Raw genomic sequence first — 11,453 nt, forward strand, 5'->3', positions numbered from 1 at the left:
ATATTATGAAAGAATTTGAAAAGAAGGTGGCTGATTGGGACATTTCGTCAGAGATGTTGCACAGTTTTGTTTTTCTCTCCGACCAGGGTGCCAATGTAATAAAGGCTTTGGAAAATCACTAAAGGATTGCTTGTGCTGCTCATTGTATAAACACAGCACTTAGCCATACTTTCGATTAAGATAACTTCTTGTTAAATGATGCCCCGAACATCGCATCAGCAATAAATATTACAAAATGCATTGTAAGGTACATTAAGAAAAGTGGCCTCTGCTCGTCTTTGAAATCATCGTTGAAACAAGAGGTCTGCACACGCTGAAACAGCTTGTACACTATGCTGGAATCCTTACACACTCGGTATAATGAAGTTGCTGCTTTGCTGACGGGAAAGGACTCCGCATACAGATTGCAAGGATATGACAATGAGTAGCAGGAAAAATTGTGCATTTTCTGAGACCATTTAAAGAGGCCACAGATGAATCAGAAGGCGAAAAATAACCGACAATCTAGTTAGTTCTTCTTTGGTTTCACAAACTGCAACAAATTTGCAGTGCCAATGACACTGACTGTCAGGTGAGTAATTACTGCAGTTAAAAGCACTGTTTCATTATGATACGAAATAGATTTATAATTAACTAGGGTAATTGATGTGTACTAACAGATATGTATTTTTTAACAGGAGGTACAAAGGACTAAAAATCGAGGCTTGACTTTCGTTTGTGAGAAGATCGTGATCACCTCCAGACATAAAATTGCTACGTTTCTTTGGCCGTCTTTCCGTGATCGTAACATGCTTGAAATAAATGAAAAGCAGGAAATTCTTAGCAATGTGCGACAAATGTGTGCTACTTACGCAGGTATAACATGCAATCATTAACATAATCGTTTTTGCATAGTTAGTGGATAGTGTATTATAGAGAAACCTGAATGTTATGGTTCAAATGGCTCTGAGCACTATGCGACTTAACTTCTGAGGTCATCAGTCGCCTAGAACTTAGAACTAATTAAACCTAACTAACCTAAGGACATCACACACATCCATGCCCGAGGCAGGATTCGAACCTGCGACCGTAGCGGTCGCTCGGCTCCAGACTGCAGCGCCTAGAACCGCACGGCCACTCCGGCCGGCCGTGAATGTTATAATTCGTATAATATTTCATTACCGTAAAACACCTCGTTTTTACGGGAATGTTTCGATGATTTCCACATCAGTTCTGTATTATTTGTCTCTTTAGTTTATAACCATAGATCCTTCAAATACTGTGACATCACCACCCAGAAAGAGAGATCGTTTCAAGGAATGGAGAAGCAACAGATCATACGCAGCAGATGAAGTAGATCTCTACATTTTAATGCACCCATGAGATGATGATGACATCTTAAAGTGGTGGAGCAGACATGAAACAGACCTGCCAGGCCTGGCTGCAGTTGCAAGACGTATTTTACGTATCCCAGCAACAAGCGCACCTAGTGAAAGATGATTTAGTAAGGCCGGCATGTTACTAACAAATCGCCGCAGCCAATTAAATCCGGAACGCGTTAGTGATTTACTGCTGATCAACAATAACTATAATTTTGTTTCTGTGGTAAACAAGTGAAAAGTACGACAAGTTACGTCTGTAAATGTTTAATGTTCTTTGTATGGTTTCTTTATGAAGATGGCTGTCTTCTAGATTACAGGGACAACACTCATTTAATATTTCCTATTAATCAAAGGAAAAATATATCTTCTGCTTGGAAATGAGACTCGTCTTCTATCCGCGATTGTATTGAAATATCATTTTACTTTCCAAGTGAGGAGCGCCGCAACAAAAACCGATGAATCTGCACTTGCTGTTAATACAGAAAGTATCAAATAGTGATTTCTGAATGGCTCAGGCCCCCACAACCGCACGAGTGGTCGACTGTGAACAGCGGACAAATTGAAGAGCTGGGCGGCGGCCATTAGAGTGGTAAACTGACGCGCGGAGTTCGAATGTTTATACATCGCTTTTGGTTATAATATGTCTACCCTTGAGTTAGGTTACAAACATAATGCCTCATTTAAATACGTTACTACAATATACTTTTTAATTTATGAACAAACAGCAACTAGTCAGTGTTTCTGAATTTATCTTACGTACTACATCGAATCTGCCGTTGCTAAAAGTTATGTACTGGACCCCTAGCATTTTTCGTAGTTCATTTACGATAGATGTACGCAAAATGCATCAAAATACTCGAAGATTTGCCCACTATATTAATAGATATTTTCTGACTCTACCTTGCTTTAGACTTTATGACGAGAAGTGCGTTATATATGGCATAGTGCTTTGGCAACTCACGACCAAATTATCAAGTTTCAACCTAACCTAGACCACGAAAACACTACCGATCAGCCAACTTTCTTCAAAATGATCAGAACATATAAAAAGTTATTCTGTCGGTCGGAAATCTTGCCTCCTGACAGCGTGTAACCCTTTTTTGTAACAGCTGTAGTTTTGAGAAAGGAAACCTGTAAATAGATGCAGAGACATTATGCTAATACCGTGTTACAAAAACATTTATTAAGCAAGTGCACTGACATACATAACAACTTAAAATATCCACATGCCTGTGAAATGTAATATTCGTTCCTTTCTCGAATTTATTTGTACAATTATCGCTGCACAACTCTTCACCATTGTACTTCTTTTGATTGGAACGTACAGACAGTAGAATTACGGGTAACAAATACGCCCCAACAAATATACAACGTTGAATCAGGATCTTCATAAACAACAATACTATACAACACATCAGACTACAACCACTATAATGGCGTCCAGCCGAAGGTTCAAATTATCCCGCGACTGCAGTGCCATAAGTGAGTCTAGTTATTTTTTACAAGGTCTTTGGAATGGCTCCACAAGCTATAATGAAAGACGTATACACTGCCGGCGATGGGAGAGGCATGACAGAATCTCTGACCAGAGAGTAGTTTATCGTTAGTTGTTGCTTGTCGCTAGTCTGCGCTTGTCTGCGCGAGTCAGTCCGTGCTAGTCTGGTGTAGTCTGTGGGAGTCGGCATGCGTCGGCTGTGTGCTCTGCTCGCGACTCTGGTCAGGACTCTGGAGGATGAGTATTGTTGTAGAAGGGAAAGAAGCAGCCTTGCGCATATTTAATAATGTATGTTAATTGTAATTTAATTTGTTCAAAGAAATGCCCCAATAATAATTTTATAATATAAAGCAACTCTTTTAAAGAAAAGCATTCATTTCAATTTAAAGAATATTTCAAATGGATGATCATTCCTTCCAATAATAAAATATATATATATATACGCCAGCATTGCACGAAGCTGTGTCGAAAAATTCCAACTTAAGAGCAGATATAATTGCGGTTATTGAGGTAAGAGTTTTTGCTTTTTTTTATCCAGAATACAGGGCCGAAGGTTAGCGCTGCTGTCGTCATAAAATTTATCAGGTTACAGAACTTTTTTTAATTATTTTTGGTGTTTAGGAATTTTTCTATTTCGAACTTGACATTAAAAGAGAAAAGAATTTTGTGGAATATTAAGTGTGAATGCATTCTTTGCACAGAGACTATAAATGGGAGCCAATTTTGTTCAGAGGTTACATTAAAATCAATTTTGTTCAGAGGTTACAATATTTAAAAATTCATTTGATTATAAGTTATTACATTTTGTGGGAAGGTTACTGATGGCTCACATTTTTATTTAATCATTCTCATTCTCTGCGGGGAGGTTACACTTGGTGACATCCGGCCAGGATCGTATTTCTTTGTGAATCTTCTGAGAAGTAGTCATATATCTGCTCTTATTTACTTAAACGTAGTTTGCATCTGGCGCAACGCATTTTACTAAATTGTCACTCTTTCTTTCACAGATCATCGGTAATTTGTTGCTCTTTGTTGTATTTGTGTTTGTTGCATTTAGCATTGTCTTTGTTTCATTTGTGAATAATTTTGATTTGTGAAAAATGCCGCGAAAAACGGTTAACAGTACATCGCGATGTACAATGAGTGAAATAGCCGACTCAAATAATTTGACCGATAGAACTTGCGACACTTAGTGTCTTAATGGCAGTCCTCTATTTACAGACAATCAGTGTGTGCGGATTATTGATAATAATGATGAACAAATAAATTCAATTGTGTCCTCTGTTAATTTGACGACAATTGATGACGCGGGACGTTCTGTTACAATGAATGCTGCCCAGCTTGACATACCCGGTTTGCAAAATTAACGTAACGAACAGACAAATTTTTCTAACGGAAATGAACAGTGTAATCAGAGTAGGACAGATTTATTTAATTCCGGTGTAGTGACTTAATGAAAAATTAGACAACAATTCCAAACAACTTAGTGAACAGATCAAACAAGTTAATGAATAACAAGACAACCTTAATGAAAATTTCAAACAACTTAATGAAAAACATGACAACCTTAATGAAAAATTAGACAACAATTCCAGACAGCTTAGTGAACAGATTACAGCCGTTGCCGCGCAGTGTCATGATACTAAAGAACAATTACGTGAGGAAATTGAGGCTTGTGCTAGGAAAATTAGTGAAGAAATTAGATCTGTTGCTCAAGAATTAAGGGGTATGCAAACAGCTACAACAGAATCACTTAGAGGCGAAATTAGTGCAGTCGGTAAACAATGCTCTGAAAAAGCAACACAGTTACGCGACGAGTTTAAATTAATGACAGCAGAACTTTCGCGCACACTGGATGCAAAAGTAGACGCGAAATTCGACCAACAGAACAGTCAAATTGACGAACGTTTTAATCATCACCTACAAAACAGTGAGACGCGTTTCCGTAAATTTATACAGGAACAGAATAAAGTAAAGTGACAAGTCATCGAAACAATTACCGCACAGAGACAGGAAGATAAACGTAAATTGTTTACGAAAGCAAAAACATACGTAGACAACAATATTGCTACTGTATCAGACGAAATTAATACAATCAAACAGTTGAACACCGAATTGCGTGATGAAATTTCCGATCTTAAATCCAAAACAGACACACACACAGTAGACTTTCAGACAGTGACCGACAGACTTGAACAATTAGAACTAGTTCAGGATCCCGAAGTCATCAAAGCTGACATTAAAAAATTGAACGAAACCACACGTAAAATACAAAAACAAATTAATGCTTTTGACACTAAAAACGATGATCAGGTAAAAATACTGACTGAAAAATATGATGAATTGGCCAGTCGTATTGACGTTATTGAAAGTAATAATGACAACAAATCAGACGATACTTCACCGATTTCGTTTAATCAAACACCTGAATTCCAAAATCTACAGCAGACAATCAGCGAGATAGATTCGTCTAATAATACATTACGCAGAAAATTGTCAACTTTACAGCAAGAAGTAACAGAGATGAAAAATGTTTCAGCGTTTAACACATCACAGCAGACGCCACTTTGCGAACATTTGTCAGACTCACACAGCGTGTATAATTTAGGTAATTTACAGAGAGTATGTGAGTTAGATTCCAAACAATCACAGACAAACAGATTCTCATGCAATCCTGAACCTGTTCACACATTCAGAGACGATAACGTTGATTACGAGCAATTTTTATCCGTAAGAAAATCTAAGGTATTTAAAAATGACAGAGCACAGGTATACGCTTTGAAGTGGATACGTCGATTTATTTTTGTACTTTCATCAGCTTGGGCTATAATGCAGAAACTAGAATTAGGATGGATACAGCAACTTGCTTTTGAATTTTCACCGCCATTGCCTGTAGCGCGAAAGCTGGAGTTTATTTGCAGCGCGTAATTAACCTCAGGGGATTCATTACGCTTTAATGAATATGTGCCGTAGCGTGCACAGGGCCCCGAGCCGTAGTAGTGCTGTTTTATCTTTAGTTTCCTGCACTGCTGCCTTCTCTTCTACTATCCTTTATATCTATCAAAACAGCTCTTTAACTATCGCTCTATCTAGAATTAAGAATGAGTAAAGAAAACCCGATAAGACAAGTTTACCGAAAGTGACAGTTGTCATTAGACGCTCCATAAATGACAACCACGAGAACTTTAATAACAGACAAAAAAAATTTTAATCATCAGTATATGTAAAATTATCAGCAACAGGTACCACATTTTGGTAACAATGGACGTTTTTCACCGCCATAGCAACAAAACCAGCCGGTTAGCATACCTAACCAACAATGTAATGTACAAGGTCAACCAAGGTTTAATGTTTCGCCGCCTACATGTATAGCATCAGCTCCAACAAATAGTAACGCACAGCTACAAGGGATTCAGTACATACAGAAAACACACCATTTCAATTCCTATTGCAATGCACCGTATAGAAATGACTATCATGATAGACGTAAAAGTAATGAGCACAATTTTCAGCGTACGTTTAAAAACAATCGATCTTATCAGCAGCAAGAACATCAGCAACAACATATTATCATGAATGAACCAGACAATAGGTATCATCCAGAACGTAATACGTCTGGAAGAAATAACAGAACAGTTCAAATAGTCGAAATGCCACAGCATCCTCCTGAAAATAATAACACGTCTGATAGAATTTGACTGGATACAGTACAGGTTGCATTTTCAGTAACGCAAGCAATACTTTTGGCACACAGAATCTTGTTCACGAGAATGTTATTTGAAACATGCTTTGTTGAATGCACCACTTTTATCACATCCAGATCTTACTAAAAATTTTTCCATTGCCACCGACAGTTCTAACACCGCTTTAGGCGTACACATTTTTCAGGAAATTGAAGAAGATGGTTGTACAGTAATTAAAAACATCGCTTTTGCAAGTCGCATTTTGTCACCTGCAGAACGTAATTATTCTGTTACAGAACTTGAAACATTATATGTTGTATGGGCTTTTACCAGATTTAGGCATTTTCTTTATGGAAGACACACTACCGTTTACACAGATCATAGAGCGATACAATTTTTACTTTCGGCTAAATTTACACACGACAGATTAAGCAGATGGAAACTTTATTAGCAGGAATTTAATTTTACAATTGTTCACATTCCCGGTACACAAAATATTGTAGTAGACGCACTACCCCGTTCTCTTAACAAAAGTCAGCAAGACATCGCAACCAACTTCTGCAAAGCAAATTTCAGCGTCATGTACATTCAACAAGTTGCATTTGAAAATTTCATTTAATCGTCATTACAAGACATAGCACAAGAGCAGAGTAAAGACAACGTGTGGAAAGAAATTAAACATCTTTGGCAAGATAAGAATAATGTTACCATTAGAAACCATTACACTGTACGCAATGACATTCTGATTCGCCGCTCTCATCCTGACAGCAACAATTGGTTATTATGCATTCCTGACGAAATTGTTAACAAATTAATCTGGTATACTCGTTTAAGTTACGCACATTACGGAGCCAGAAAATGTTTTCTTATTCTGAGACAGAACTGTTATTTTACCAACATGGAGAAACGTATACGACGAGTTTTAGCGTCATGTAAAATCTGCCAGAAAGCTAAATCAGACACGACTTCACTTGTTCCTCCATTACATCCCATTGTACCTGTTAAATTGAGACATATGGCCGCTGTAGACATTTTTGGTCCGATTCCCAGAACTAATAGAGGTTTTTGCTACATCTTTGTCGCTGTTGAACTCACTTCAAAATTTGTTACCTTCACTCCGTTACGCAAAGCTACCGCTAAAACTGTTTCGAAAGCATTTGTAAAACATTTTCTATTTCATGTAGGGCATGTGTTGAAAGTAATTTCCGACAATGGATCACAGTTTCGATCTGCTATATGGACACGTATGTTACGAGCTAGAAACATTTCTCCGATCTATATATCCAGGTACCATGCTTCTTCGAACCCTTGTGAACGATTAATGAAAGAAATTGGTAAACTGTGTAAAATATACTGCCATAAAAAATATATTGATTGGGATACACACATACTCTCATTCCAGCATGTAATTAATTCCATACCAAATGAATCTACTATGCTATCTCCGTCTGTTATACTGAAAAATGTTGAACCACCTAACAAAATTAAAGAATTAGTAACCTTTCCTACATCGCGTCGACTACGACACCATGAAATAATTGACATTGCGCTGAACAACATCAAACGTGCCGCAGAGCGCCGGAGAAGACAGCAAAAACAGGTTTGTACACGTCGTGACTTTCACATTGGACAGAAGATATTAGTACGTACACACTATTTATCGAACAGAAGAAAGAGTAGATGCAGCAAGTTTGAGCTTCTATACGCAGGTCCATATCGGATTCGCAGCATTCCTCACCCCAATGTAGTACACGTCGAAACTTTGAGAACCAGAAAAACCAAAGGGAACCACCACATGTCCAACATCAAACCTTTTATTCAATGAACATAATTTATGATTTATCACACTGTAATGCCATTTCCTAATTTTTTTATGACCACTTATGCAATTATATTCACATGAACACTTACTGATGATTATCGTATTTTTTCTTGGCAAGTGCCCGGCAAGGTAAGGTTAGCATGTCGCTCTTCTTGTCGTTACACATCAGACCGTGCATATTTTTCCAGATGAACTTACACATTTTATGACCACTTATGCAGTTATATTTATGTGATTAGTTACTGATGATTACCGTATTTTTTCTTGGCGAGTGCCCGGCAAGTTAAGATTAACAAGTCACTTTTTCTTGTTGTTACACATCAGACTGGTCATTTTCCATTTTTTATGTATGTATGATTGTTTTCCTGTTATGTTTGTATGCACTGTGGAATAGTTAAGATATAACAAACACCAGTTGACTTTAACATTTTTGCCCTATGATATCTCTACATCGTGACTATTTTACTTCTTTTTTTTGCTGCTACATTGTGATACATTGTGTACATTTTTGCCTCTGAACACTGTCTATGTTTTTGACATATTACGTTTTCTGTCATGCTATGCTGTATGCTCAATTATATTACTATAAACCATTTTGATTTAAATGCAAGACATTAATCTTTGTTCATCATTTTCAGAAAGCAATAACGTGTAAAAAAATAAATAAAATAAAAATAAAAAAATAAATTAAACAGAAATGGGAATTTCACCTTCGGAATGAACGAAAGAAGATTTGTGATTTGCTGATATGTTCTGAACTACAGCGCATGTGCACATTATGTCATTTTGTTAATGTGATTTGTACTCATTGTTTATACATTTTGTCTTTGCTTGATATGTTCTGTACTCAGTGCATGTGCACTATATTTTACTTCATGTTCTGCACCTATATATCTGTATATATTCTGTGATTGTAAAGTTAGATAATTAAGAAAAATTTGTTGCTCATGGCAAGTCCAATTGACTCACCATCGCCGCCAAACTTTTGCCCCCCCCCCCCCCCCCCCAGTGGAGGGTTATGAAAGACGTATACATTGTCGGCGATGGGAGAGGCATGACAGACAGAATCTCTGACCAGAGAGTAGTTTATCGTTAGTTGTTGCTTGTCGCTAGTCTGCGCTTGTCTGCGCGAGTCAGTCCGTGCTAGTCTGGTGTAGTCTGTGGGAGTCGGCATGCGTCGGCTGTGTGCTCTGCTCGCGACTCTGGTCAGGACTCTGGAGGATGAGTATTGTTGTAGAAGGTAAAAAAGCAGCCTTGCGCATATTTAATAATGTATGTTAATTGTAATTTAATTTGTTCAAAGAAATGCCCCAATAATAATTTTATAATATAAAGCAACTCTTTTAAAGAAAAGCATTCATTTCAATTTAAAGAATATTTCAAATGGATGATCATTCCTTCCAATAATAAAATATATATATATATATATATATATATATATATATATATATACATATATATATATATATATATATACGCCAGCATTGCACGAAGCTGTGTCGAAAAATTCCAACTTAAGAGCAGATATAATTGCGGTTTTTATTGAGTTAAGAGTTTTTGCTTTTTTTTATCCAGAATACAGGGCCGAAGGTCAGCGCTGCTGTCCTCATAAAATTTATCAGGTTACAGAACTTTTTTTAATTATTTTTGGTGTTTAGGAATTTTTCTATTTCGAACTTGACATTAAATGAGAAAAGAATTTTGTGGGAATATTAAGTGTGAATGCATTCTTTGCACAGAGACTATAAATGGGAGCCAATTTTGTTCAGAGGTTACATTAAAATCAATTTTGTTCAGAGGTTACAATATTTAAAAATTCATTTAATTATAAGTTATTATATTTTGTGGGAAGGTTACTCTTGGCTCACATTTTCATTATCATTAATTCTTTGTGGGGAGGTTACAATAAAAAGAAGAACTACACCATAAAACACTTGATGTCACGTTGTGCTGAAAATTATTTTGTGGCAGCATTTATTATTACTCCCGTATCTCCCCCCTATAGCTCAAACACGCGAATACAGCAAAACTGGATATACCTTGTTTTGTTCCAGCGATCCTCAAGTGCTTCATGAATTTAGCTGTGTCACGTACCCGTTCTTGGAAACGTTACTTTTGTATTAAAAGAGAGAGAGAGACAGAGATAAATACTGTTACTTAAAATCCGTCTTGATTGCAAATTTTTTATTCATATGACCGGTTTCGGTTCATTCGGAACCTTCTTCAGATCTGAAAAAATAATGATACTAATTTACTATTTCACGGAAGCAAATCTTTTTCATCCTATCTAATCAACATCAAATGTACCAGAACGTACCTGATATTTCAGTTACAGGAGTAACCCGTCCAAATCCAGCAACTTTCACATGCTACGTCACATAAAATTGGTTGGCAGAGTGCACGTCATTTATATTAATTATAACACTATTACCGACAGGTGGCGTCTGGTACATTTGTTACATTCCATTTGCACATACTGTATTCAGTAGATCTTTTTTATATTAAAAATACTTAATTAAAATATGTAAATGTCAAGGTTAAAATCTGTACTTGTCAGAATTAAAAAACAGTAAAATTATCATTTTTATACGATCTGAAAAGCATAGGGCGATTTATATATCTATGGTGCTTGACATCTACATATTTTAATTAAGTATTTTTAATATAAAAAAAGATCTACTGAATACAGTATGTGCAAATGGAATGTAACAATGTACCAGACGCCACCTGTCGGTAATAGTGTTATAATTAATATAAATGACGTGCACTCTGCCAACCAATTTTATGTGACGTAGCATGTGAAAGTTGCTGGATTTGGACGAGTTACTCCTGTAACTGAAATATCAGGTACGTTCTGGTACATTTGATGTTGATTAGATAGGATGAAAAAGATTTGCTTCCGTGAAATAGTAAATTAGTATCATTATTTTTACAGATCTGAAGATGGTTCTGAATGAACCGAAACCGGTCATATGAATAAAAAATTTGCAATCAAGGCGGATTTTAAGTAACATTATATAAAATCACTGATTGCTGTTATCCCATAAGACATTATGTCTGTTTTTGCAAAGAGATAAATACATTGTGTGTGT

This window comes from Schistocerca cancellata, chromosome 3, assembly GCF_023864275.1.
Source record: "Schistocerca cancellata isolate TAMUIC-IGC-003103 chromosome 3, iqSchCanc2.1, whole genome shotgun sequence".
Lineage (NCBI taxonomy): Eukaryota > Metazoa > Arthropoda > Insecta > Orthoptera > Acrididae > Schistocerca > Schistocerca cancellata.